Below are 13,161 nucleotides of genomic sequence, written 5' to 3' on the forward strand. Positions count from 1 at the left end.
GTTAGCAGAAAATCTATCCGAGCACACAGAACAGCAGCTGTATAATGTAGATACATAATCCTGGATATTTGCATGCCAGGAGGGAATAGAATGTATGGTTAAGAGGACAAACTTTGGTGCCAAACAACCTGAGCTCAGTTTTTAGTTCTGCCTCTAAGTATGGGAACGAATTTGGAGGCTGAGCCCCTTGTTCTGGGTGAATGTGGGAAGCAGCTGACTGGGCATTAAGGAACTAAACCCTTGCATCCCCCTTGAACAATCACTTTTATGAGGGAATGTTTTTGAGTTTACCCAGTGCTGTCCTGGGAACCGCTTCTCAGCTGGAGGCAGTTGGAAATAGATAATTTCAGCCTTAGATTCTAAGGCCATCAAGGCTGCCGCTTTATTTTATCACTTTATGGTTCAGCACACATGATCATGAAGTGACTCCTGGCAGTCCGCTCAGCCTCTACACATTTACTGCCCTCTTTCCAGTAGAAGGAAGGCATTCTGGAACAGTGGAGCTTTCTCCAGGGGTTGTAGAGTCACAGGTACCAAAACCTGATGAGTCCCTTGTGCTCTTCACCTGGTAGAGAGAGGTCACAGGGTTACTATTTCAGGGGCACTTGCCTGAAGAGGACACAATCAGTCCAGGAGAAGATCAAAAACAGAAATGGAAAAGGAGACCTCAATTTACAAAGGTGGGTGGTGGAAGGAAGTAAAGGGAAGAGAATCATTCATATTCATTCACTGAGCACTTACAAAGGCCCATAAATGGCATAAGAGGGTTCTGCACCTGCCATCACAGGAGGGGGTCTTTCTGTAGCCGGTTGCTTCTGTAACTAAAAAAATGGCATTCCGTGATAAAGAAATCATGTACATGCCTACGCTTCTGTTTTCTTATCTATAAAATGGAAGCAATTCCTATATAGAGTTCAGCAAGCTTTTTCTCAAAAGGGCCAGATATTAAATATTTTCAACATTGCAGGCCATACAGTCTCCGTTGCAACGACTCAACTTTGCTATTACGGCATGCAAGACATTACATAAAGGAACGGGCAGGGGCCGATTTGGTCTGTGGGCCAAAGTTTGCCATCTCCTGATCTAATCCACCCAATGCATAGGGTGTTGTGAAGATTAATGAGCTAATCCAAGTAACATTTTTTAGTACATAATATGGCAGGTCAATGGTCAGTAAACATTAGCTATTATCAATGCTCAGATTTTAGACTCTCCCAGCTGTATGTGCTGACTTTGCTCACTTTAGTGAGTGGTATAGTCCTCAGAGCTCCCCAGGAGATATTTCCAGCCCTCCCCTCTTGGGCATGTGGTGGGTGTCATGGGTTGGATTCTCTGAGAACCCTGAGATGGAGTTTCATGTACAGGGGATTTATTCAGGAGTGTCCTTGGGAGCAACACCTATGGAGAGGAGGGAAGGAAGCAAGATTGGGCAGAGACAGAAGTCAAGTTGCCCAGCAGGCTGAGCCAAATCCATAGGGATCTCTGGGGCTAAAATGGCTGTTGGAATTGCCCTACATTGGGTTAAAGTAGCTGGGCCTCGTAACCTTACCTGGAACAGTCACCGCATGTGGGCTGCCCTAGCAAGGGGGTAAGCCTTGGGTAAGGCAGCTCTGCAGCTCAGGTTTCCTGGAGGGTTCAATAGGTGATACCTGTCTGTGACAGCATGCCCAGCAACTAGGGGGACATGGGAGGGAGGGGAAGATGTGACCAATTCTGACCATGAAATGTGGATAGAAATGACAGTCACTTGCAGACCAAGCATTTAATTATTGCTGCAAGACCCTCCAGAGCCCCTTGTCTCTATAGTGACCAGCAGTTTCAAGATGGTGGCAGCTCCATCAGTCTGGATCCCTGGCAGGACAACAGTGAACAAAATCCCCTATCAACCTGTAATGGAAACACAGTGTAAGTAAGACTCAAATCTGAGTTGAATGTTTTGAAGTGAAGATGCCCTTATAATCTTGAAAATTCAGGGAACTGGTTTGAAATCATCATTATCTTGCCAACATCATCATCTCAGCTAACACTAGCATTTACATGAATTCACTAACATAATGTTCGTAATCTATGTACAACACAGTAGTATTATTATATTTATTTCTAGAGATGAGGAAACTGATGCTTATAGAGGTTCATTAGCTTCCAGCTCAGTGCCCTTCTTTCTAAATAAAGTATTATTGGAACACAGCCATGCCCATTCATTACATAGTATGTAATTATGGCTGCTTTCCTGATACTGTGGCAGGGTTGAGTAGTTGAGTATAACCTTCAAATAACTTTCCAGAAAAAGTATTGTACCCCCCCCCCCGCCACTCTACACAAAGCCTGGTTCCAGACCCACATTTTCTGACTCCAGAGACACCGTGCATAATTCAGATATAAGTAAACCCTAGGTAGGCTTGGAATCTGTACAGGTGTTATAAAACCTTCCCATTTCCATTATCCTAACTGGACATTTTTTAATTTAAAACTTTCATGACATTTATTTCTAGCAACATGACAGACTCTGTATCCTAAAAATCCTTCCCTGAAAAACACCTATAAAATGTTGGATAAAATGAATAGCTGACTTGGCAAGAAATTAAGGTATATCCTCAGAGGCAAAAAATGAAGTAGAAGCCAGAATCCACAGTGAGCTGGTAAATGCTCACTCAAGCAGGCCTTAAGGCCTCAAGACCCCTGAGATCCTTTGCCTTCTGGGGTGGGGGTGGGGGACAGAGATACAACAAGGCAGTAGAGTGTCAGCATAAAGCCTGTGGAATAAATCCCCCAAAAGCCCCCATTTCCAGTGAGAGAGCAGTCTAGAAAGTATTTGCCTTGCAAAGGGGTACAGCAAAGAAAAGCTTTGTGTCTCAGCTTTGATTTTAGTTGAAAGAAGAAAAAGTCCTCTCCCCCCCCCACCTCAGTCCCCCGGTTGAACCTCAGCCTGTGGTTCAAATTCACACTACTTGCCTATTCCGAAACTATTTTAGGCCAAAGAAGCTAATTAAAATAGTCCTGGATTAGTAGTTCCCAGGCACTTGGCAAACTAAACACAAATAGAAGGAATATTCTCTCAAGTTAAGTCTCATAAAATTCTCACAGATAAAGCCCCAACAAAAATGAGCTCCCAGTAAAAAAATCACAAGACTACTCACAGAGCAAGACATCATGAGACAGAGTTAGCAGAAACATCAAGCAGCAGAATCAGATACCCAAGGTCTTTAGGGTGAATTATCATGTGTAGTGGGACCTGGCCAACGTTTTCTCCAAAGGGCCAGGTAGTATATATTTTAAGTTTTGCGAGCTATACCATCTGCATCAAAAAGACTCAACTTAAAAACAAAAACAAAAGCAAACACAAAATGAAAAATAAAAAAGGACTCAACTTTGCTTTTTAGAGTGAAAGCAGACACAGGTGTTATGTAAACTAATGGGCTTAGCTGTGTTCTAATAAACCTTTATTTACAAAGATAGTGAGTGTGACAGATTTGGCCAGCAGGTCATAGTTTATAAAACAAATATGTTTTCTAAAATTTTTTAATTTAATATACGAGCAAAAAATAAAACATTATCATGAGTGTCAAGGCAGATTCTTAACTTCTGGAAGTAGAAGGTGTGGTTGAACTTTTAAGATTCAATATACGAGTTAACCAACAGATTAGAACAACTGAAAAAACATAATTATTAAGCTGAAAGCTGGACATGACAAAATTACTTAAGATATAGTACAGAGAGACAAAGAGGAGGAAATTATTTAAAAAGATTAATAAATGTGGAAGTCTGAGTGAGTAGGGAAAAATGGGAGAGAGACAATATTCAAGAATTTTCATGGACCCCTAAAGTTAGGACATACAAGATATTCCAAAAAAAATTATAGCCAGAGTCATCCTGGTGCAACTGCAGAACATTAAAGACAAATTGACTAGTTTAAAAAGAGCCCAAACAACAAGAGAGCTTAACCTGCTTGATATCTGATTTCTCACCAACAACAAGAGACACCAAAATACTGTAAGATAATGTCTTCAAGGTGCTGAAAAATAACTGTCAATCTATGATTGTATATCCAGCAAAATTTATGTTTCAAGAAGGAGGACAAAACAGAGATGGGTTTAGATGAACAAAAGCTAATTTACTATCAACAGATCCTTAGTGCAGAAGGGGGATAGACAGATACTTGACGTAAGAAGGATGGCAACCAAGTGACCAAGAAAATGGGGATCAGGTGGATACATACAAACAAACATCAACACTAACGGTAACACCTGATTGTTGAAATTAAAAATATTGAGGGAGGGGGTGGCACATGGGCTTCTAAAATAGAAGTAATACTCTGTTTCTTAAAATAGTAGATACATAAGTGTTCAAGAGTGTGTGTGTGTGTGTGTGTGTGTGTGTGTGTGTGCGCGCGCGCACGTGTGCACATACACTCTATGCATGATACATTTTGCAAAACATTTTTAACAGAAATAAAATACTGGACAATGATAGCCTATAAACTGGAAAGGGTTAAAACACTAAGTTTTAGGACAAGGGTAAATATAACAACCCTAGCCATTAAAAATAAAAAACAGATTCTATAAGTTCCCAACTAGGAGAGGAGGAAAAAAAAAATAGAATGATAACTTCTGAAGACAAGTAGAAAGCATGAAAAAGGTGGTAAAAATAAACTCAGATGCATCAATGATCACTAATGAATTAACTACTAATGAATTAAACTTTACAGTTAAAAGTTCATTTTTTAAAAATCCAGCTATATTCTTCTTACAAGAAACACTTAAAACATAAGTACAACAAACGTTTGAAAGTCAAATAATTGAAAAAGCCCTATATGGCAAATGAATTTTTCCAGCAAACAAAGACGACTTTCTATTTGCTTTCTGGAGTAACCTTTGAATCCTCATAGAAAGTGATGTTAAAATAAAACAAAGAAAAGAAATTAAAGGTGAAGAGAGAAATGAGAAAAAAGTAGATTCAAAATTAATATTCTCTGACAAACCTAAAAATATGGAAAAATAGTTCAACCAGTACTATCCCTGTGGAATTCAAGCAAGTATTGGTGGAAACCTGGGGTAGTTTCACTACCGGTAGTAGTGAGTCAGAAAGAAATGCAATCTGTCAACTAGACTTCAATTAAAAAATAAATTGATTTTGGGGAGCCTGGGTGGCTTGGTCGGTTGTGTCCAACTTTGGCTCAGGTCGTGATCTCATGGTTCGTGAGTTCAAGCCCCACGTCAGGCTCTGTGCTGACAGCTCAGAGCCTGGAGCCTGCTTCCAATTCTGTGTCTCACTCTCTCTCTTCCCCTCCCCTGCTCACACTCTCTGTGTGTGTGTCTCTCTCTCAAAAATAAATAAACATTAAAAAAGATTTTTTTAATAAATTGATTTTAAAATAAATGCAACTTATCACTACTCCAGTTTGGGTCAGATTTCTTGACTTAAAAATGAAGTTTACAGAATAATCAGATAATGAGACCAAGGATGATATATAGTCATTTTTCATTGTACTCACAACTCTGAAATCTCTGAGAGATTATTCATTTAAATATAAGGATGCTAGGAAAAATTACCTAATAAATCACTTAGAAGTGAGAATGGCTTTCAAAATCAGAGTCAAAAATCTATGTATGAAGGTAGAGGGTTGTGCCATCAAATTGAGAAAGATTAGGAGGAATCTCAATGAATAACATAGGAATGGTTAAAGAATGAAGCACATGTAGAATAAAATGTTTTTATAACTATTTTAGTGGCATTTGGAAATACCCATGCTATAGTTAGTGAATGAAATAATATTCAAAACTCTAAATACAAAATGACCATAAATGTGTTCGAATTTGTAAAATGCATCTAGAAACAGGACTGGGGGGAAAACCAGGATATTAAGAGTGATGGGATATGAATAATTTGGACCTTCTACTTTATACTCTATTTCTGAAGATTTTTACAATGAGCACTTTTATAATCAGAGAACAGAATAATTTTATTCTACATCTTTAACACTCTGTTAGCTTATATGCATAATGGTTCAGAATCCTTGTGAATGAAAAAGTATGGGAAAAATGAGTCCTGCAAAGAGAAAACACCCCAAGCCTTTAAGAGGACATTTTAAGAGACAGAGAAATTGCTGTATTTCTAATTTGTACGTAACTTGATATAAAGTCACTTCCTCACTTCAAGTTTCAAGAATGTGCAACAAAACCACACCCAGAAGTTGCTATGGCTACAGAGGTAAACCTGATTAGGCCAGCATTCACTGTGCTTCAGAGGTGAGGCCAGAGAAAGAATGCAGGGTTGGCCTTTGTGCGTCCCTCTCTCCTCTGCCAACTGTCCCCTTTCCGTCTCTTCCACGCCACCTCTTAGCCACCAGTGTCATCAACACTGTCAGACCCTGCCCTTCCCACTTCTCTCCTCTCTGAACCTCTACAGAGTGCTGCGCTTTTCTGAGCACCTCCCTTACCATAAGCTCTGGAAGGCAGGATTTGTTTCCTGCCCAGGACCTGCCCATGGTAAGTGCCCAATAAATATTTGCTGACCAAAGGAATGAATGAAAGAAATGAAATGAATGGAGGTACATCCTTTGCCTCCTTTGTGGGCTCATCATCTCTTCATCCTTCAGTAGGGCCATTCTCCAAGATTCCAGGCTCCATTACTTTTTCTTTTCTTCTATACCTTTCTCCTAGATGATCTGTCTTTGCTTTCCCTAACACTCAGGAAAACGAGCCCGACTGTTCAACTCTACCTCACCTTTTGGTCCATCTGCTTTCACTTGGACCTACAGACATTCCTTATTCTCTTCCCCAACTCATCATTTTCTCTCCATTCTTCTTCCTAAGAGCTGCAGCTCAGTTAACATCACCACCATCCCCACAACAGTCTAGATTGAAACTTTTACTCTCCTGTAACCCTCCCTGATGAGTGCTGCTGTCTCTCTGGGATCCTATCCCTCTCATCTAGTCCATTCCCACTGCCCCTGTTCTGCTTCTCACCAAGGTCTTCACCAAACCCCCAAGGAATTTCCTGACTTTGACTCTGCATTTCCCGTGCCTGCTGGGTTCTTTTTCCAAACCACAGAACTCATAAAGTTCCCAACTTGCCCCACCACCTTCAGAATAAAACCCAAGCACACAAGGCCCCTCCCGGTCTGATTTGGTCTCTTTCCTGTTCCATCTCCTGTCATTCATCCCCATAGCCACCACTCCGCCATCCTCAGTGTCCTTCGGTCTCCTTCTGCCTCCCCACACTTCTGGACAGTCAGCGCTGCCTTCAAGCCCCCTCTGGGACTGCTCACATTTCCCGGACTGCCTGGATGCCATTCTCCCCACCACTCGGCCTCTCAAATTGCCCTGCCTCCTCTGAAGCCCAGATCAAGTGTCACCTCTGCTGAGAAGCCCTTTTCCAAACCTTCAGTCAGGATTAAGGGCACTCTCTTCCGTGGTCAGATAGCATCTCAATTATGCCTCCATTAGAGCACGGCTCAAGGTTGCCGGCTACAGGTGGCTGGACAGAGGGGGACAGTGAAGTGCCCTCCAGAACCTGAGCGTGGAGATGTGTGGTTTCCCTCCTAGAGTGAGCCCATGAAGACAACACATTACAGAAAGGACCAAAGAGCCGGCTAGGCTTACAGGAATTGCTCGTTTTACTAGAACAGCTGTAGCTTTTAGCCAGTGATGTTAATGTAGTTGCAGAAAGGCTGTATTAACAGTAGCAGGGGCTGTCAGAGAAGGTGGGTTCCATAGCAGCACATCCTGGTGTTTTCCCAACCTTCTCCAGGAGGGATGATGCTAATGGATGATGGTGGGGTGGATGCAGTGGGCAGGGATGAGCATTAGATTCCAGACACTGGAATGATGTTGTGTGGTGAGGGACAGGGCTAGTTTCTTCTTCTGGTCTCACCTTGACCTGAACTAGCTATCCTGGAGGTCTACACCCAATTTGGTCATGCTTATCAGGAAAGCTCGAGAAAGCTAGTGTCACAGTTGGGTAAGTGCCACAGTATGCAGAAAGGGCAGCCCCCTAGAAATCAATCCAGTCCCTGAGTGGCTTTTGCTTGTTTTTAGCCTGTACGTCCCACACATTTTGTTTTTAGCCTGTACACCAGTCTTTGCTTTTGGTGCCTTGTCAAGTCCATCATGAACTCCGTTGTCATATTAGGTGAACTTACAGAGTCCAGTTTCTGGACCTGTAAGGTTGAGGACAGGTCCACCAATCATGGCAATGACCCTGGGCAGCAGCCAGCCAACCAGCCATCTCTGCCCCTCACCACCATCACTCAAAGCTAAGAATTAGAGTTAACTGGGCGTGGCTGTGTTTCTCCAACAAGAACAGGGATTGACAAATATTCCTGTAGAGTTAGAGGCTCATACAGTCAATATTTTAGGTTATGTGGACCATAAGGCCTCCGTGGCAACTACTCAATTTTGCTGTTATAATGAGTGCTAAGACAGATGTAGACAATATAAAAGTGAATGGGTGTGTCTGATTCCAATAAAATATTACTTACAAAAATAGTCAGCAAACCAGATTCAGCCCACAGGCCACAGTTTGCCAAACCCCTCAGCAGACTGTGAGTTCTTCTTTTTAAATTGAGATGCAATTGACATACGACATTATATTAGTTTCAGGTGTACAACATAATGATTTGATATTTGTACATCCTGTGAAATGATCACCACAGTAAGGCTAATTAACATCCATGACCAAACTTTCTTCTTGTGACCAGAACTCTTCAGATCTATCCTCTAAGCAACTTTCAAATATACAATGTGGTATTATTAACTACAGTCACTATGCAGTTCATTATATCCTCATGACTTACTGATTTTATAACTGAAAGTTTGTACCTTTTGACACCCTTCACCCATTTCGCTCACCCAGATTGTGAGTTTTTGATGGCAGCAATGGTGTGGTTCCTCTGTGGGGCCGCCTGTGTATGCATACATATGACATACTCACTGGGTCTGTAGAGCGGGACTAACGATCTTCCCCTTCATCCTGGACCTTTGAATAGTAGTGTTCATGGTCAACACAGAACCATGCTGTCTGGAAGGAATCCTAGAGGTGCCTCATCAGTGAAGAAATCCTTGTATAGTTTCGTTGACTCGTGACATCTACTCACTTACACTCCTGTGATGCCTCTGCTTTAGTGCAATAATCTGTTCACCCGCCTGATGGCTGCTGGGGACTTCATTCTTACGGTTACTTCCGAGAGCTACACAGTAAATTGTTGCTGTACAGTTGACACTTTGGAGGCAGAAGAGACAAATTGTCTGTTGAAAGCCTATAGTCATCTTCTTGGCTGTAAACTCAGCTGTGAAGTCACCTGCCTTCTGCTGATTGGGATGGAGGCTGCTGCCCCTGCAGTGGGCAAATGCAGTCCTCGTGCCGTGGGCACTCGGACCGGGGGGTCACTGCAGCCGGGACCCTGGCAAAGATGAAGGCTCCAAGGAGGCTGAACAAGTTCTTTCAGGTGCTCATATCCACTCCACAAACAGAGACCGTCTTTGGATTCTGAGCTCTTGAAAAGCATCATCTTTGAATCCTAACTAAGCAGAGAGAAAAATACTTGGCAAATGGCAGGTGCTCAGTAAAACTCCCGTGGGTTGCCTCAGGAGGCATTTCTGTAGCCTGGTTACCCGAATCTGTATCCGACCTGCATCTGACCTTGGCAGAGCCTCCAGTGACCTCCTAACAGGGGCGCCCAGATACTACAAAGTCTTACCCATCATACCAATTCTACAGCACTTCAAAATTTACAAAGTGCTTTCACATGGCCCTTCTCTCTTTTAATCAACACTGAAACCCTACAAGGTATAGGTATCTCCAATGTCCCCAGGCCTCACCAACTTGTGAGGTCCCATTAAAAGAAGGCTCTGTCAGTAGGACTCTAAGCCCTCAACAGCCGCCTGACTGCCCCACCCAACACCTTCAACTAAAACATCTTCCAGTGGCTTCTGGGTGTCCTAGAAGATGTCACAGATTAGCTCATGAATAAGTGTGTGACACCCCTCTGCTCGTCCTTCCTCATGGTCACACACCCACAGCCCACAAGCCACTGGAGAGCCACACTTCGATGCTGATGTTTGCTGTGAGCCCTTGGGCTGCTGCAGGTGCCCAGTGGGATGGGAAGAGTCATTCTGCCCCATCTTCAGGTGAGGCTTTATCACCTGGGCCCCACGGCCCTGCTCCACTCCAAGCCCCCTGCACTGGGCTGGGGGTGGGGGTCAGAGACAGAGAAATTCATACCCTAGATGGGGTTTGAGAGCACAGGACACAGATGCCATACTGACCTTCCATTGTCCTCCTGTCACCTTTGGGCCTCCCACATTCAAGGACACCCAGAAACCCCCGATCTTCTTGAGCCAAGAAGAGGGAAATCCTCGTGTATACTGTCTCATCCATGCAAATGGCTCCAGAGAAATGTCACTTGTACTGCCATGTCATTCCTGCTAAGCCTCAGCCAGCTCTACTATCTAAGTGTCATCTCCCCACTTGATGGTCAATACCACAAAGGTTCACATCTCATTTAAAGAAGAGGAGAAATGGAGCTTAAAACCCATGTGTTTGACTTTGAACCCTTCCTCCTGTCACCTTACGGCAACCAAACACTTAACGTTCTACCTCATCTTCTCATTGAACAAAATCTGGTTCATTTTCTACACTGAAAAATGTCTGTGCTAAAGTCTACCCATTCCGGATTCCTCCTTCCTCTTCCCATGTGTGGTTATTTAGCAGCACCAAGAAGTGGGAGGGAGGGTCACTGGCTCCAAGAAAAAGTCACTGCCATAGGCAGCTAATGCCACAGAATATTTTCTTTATGGAAGTAATTTTGGCAGGACCTGGTTGTTTTCTGTAGACATTTCAAGCAACCGAAATAAGGATCATGATTGCACTGTATTTCTAAACAAGTGAAAGCTGCCTCTGTTTAGCTGATGCTTCCCCCTACCCTCTAAGAAGTGGGAAATTTACAATAAAAGTAATTCACCTAATTTTTTCATCCTCCTCACAATGCAACCTCTGACCTTTGGAGCCTCCACCAAGAGCCAGAGTGTAGACTACTAAATAGGAAAAAGAAATGTGGACCACAGGAAAGGAAGAGTTCATCATATAAAGTGTTACATTAAAGCCATTGTCTCAGATGTTTTGGATACTCTACTTTTCAGTTTAGGAAAGCAAATCTGAAACAGAACAATTACATCACAAATGGAACATTTATATAGTTACTGGGATAGGAAAACGTTCGGCAGAGAAAGGCTGCACGATTTCAATGAGATCCAGGTGGAGCAGCCCTTTCAGCAAATGTCTACGCATCAGCCCATAAAAATGATGGAAAAGGCATAAGAATAAAAGCAACAAAGTGCCAGGTGCTCATCCTCACATCCCTCTGAGCTCGTCCTTTCCAGCTGCTTCTATGGCCCACTCTCCCCTTCTCACGTGCCTCCTGGGGTCTTTCTGCACATTGTCCTCCTTCCTTCCCTGACCTACCAGGTAACCAGAGTCTCTCCTGACCCAGGGCTGGGGAGGGCAGCAGGGAGAAAAAAATGATCAAGAAGACCAGTAAAAGTAACAACAACAGCTTCTAGATTCCTTGCTAAGCACCACGCACTGGGTCAGGTGTTTTGCATGGATGGTCTCGTGTAATCACAACAGCCCTAGATAGTGAGTTCTATAACTGATCCCATCTTATAGTGGAGGAAAATGAGGCTTAGAAAGGTTAAATATCCTTGGGAATGCAAGCTGGTGCAGCCACTCTGGAAAACAGTATGGAGGTTCCTCAAAAAACTAAAAATAGAACTACCCTACAACCCAGCAATTGTACTACTCAGTATTTGTCCAAAGGATACAGATGTCCTGTTTCAAAGGGGCACATGCACCCCAATGTTTACAGCAGCACTATCAACAATAGCCAAAGTATGGAAAGAGCCCAAATGTCCATCGATAGATGAATGGATAAAGAAGATGTGGTGTGTGTATGTATGTATATATATACATACATACATACACACACACACACACACACACACACACACACACACACCATGGAGTATTACTCAGCAATCAAAAAGAGTGAAATGTTGCCATTCACAGCTACATGGATGGAACTAGAGGGTATGATGCTAAGCGAAATTAGTCAGAGAAAGATATCATATGACTTCACTCATATGAGGACTTTAAGACACAACAGATGAACATAAAGGAAGGGAAGCAAAAATAATATAAAAACAGGGAGGGGGACAAAACATAAGAGACTCTTAAATATGGAGAACAAACAGAGGGTTACTGGAGGGGTTGTGGGAGGGTGGATGGGCTAAGTGGGTAAGGGGCATTAAGGAATCTACTCCTGAAATCATTGTTGCACTATATGCTAACTAATTTGGATGTAAATTTTAAAAAGTTAAAAATAAAATTAAAAAAATAAAAATAAGGAAAGAAAGAAAGAAAGAAAGAAAGAAAGGTTAAATATCTTGTCCAGCATCACGCAGCTAGCTAGTGGCAGAACCAGGCCTCATACTTAATCTGACTCCAATAACCCTAACCAGTAGCTTACATATCTCTCCACAATAAGTGTTAATTATAGGTACTATTTAATTTCCTTATTTATCTTCCATCAAAATAAATGCAAAACATCGATGCTATGTTATCCATTTTATAGAAGGAAACAGTGATATATGTGGTGAGCACCCGTTCCGTGTGTGTATACATAGGTGTGTGCATAGTTAGGATTATTATCCATATCTTACACAGGGACTCTGAGACTCAGAATGATTTCCTGGTTGGAAGATGGCAAAATGTGGATTTAGAACCCAAGTCCGTATCTAGTTTCGACTGCATACCCCACATGGCCTACCGGTGGGCTGTTCAATAAGCCTCCAACTGCCATCTGGAAGTCCATGCCCCTTGCCAGGGCTCCAGCAGCAGGTGCAGTGCAGGAGGCCAGGTGGAGAAAGCATGGATGCAGAGACAGCAACCTGGGGGGTGAAAGACATGGGGGTGGAGGCAGTGGGGGATAACTTGGGGACCGAGCAGCCTGCTCCCTTGAGATCCTGGGGGGAAGCTGCCAGGGCAGGCAGTGCAGGAAGTGGGATGTGTATGGGCGGGACACGATCCTGGCAGGAAGAGGAGAGGCCATGTTAGAGCAGGATGGGGAAGGACTCTCCTCCCAGCCCCATGGCAGCCAGAAGGACA

This window comes from Panthera pardus, unplaced genomic scaffold, assembly GCF_024362965.1.
Source record: "Panthera pardus isolate Hobbes unplaced genomic scaffold, ASM2436296v1 HiC_scaffold_26, whole genome shotgun sequence".
Taxonomy (NCBI): Eukaryota; Metazoa; Chordata; class Mammalia; order Carnivora; family Felidae; genus Panthera; species Panthera pardus.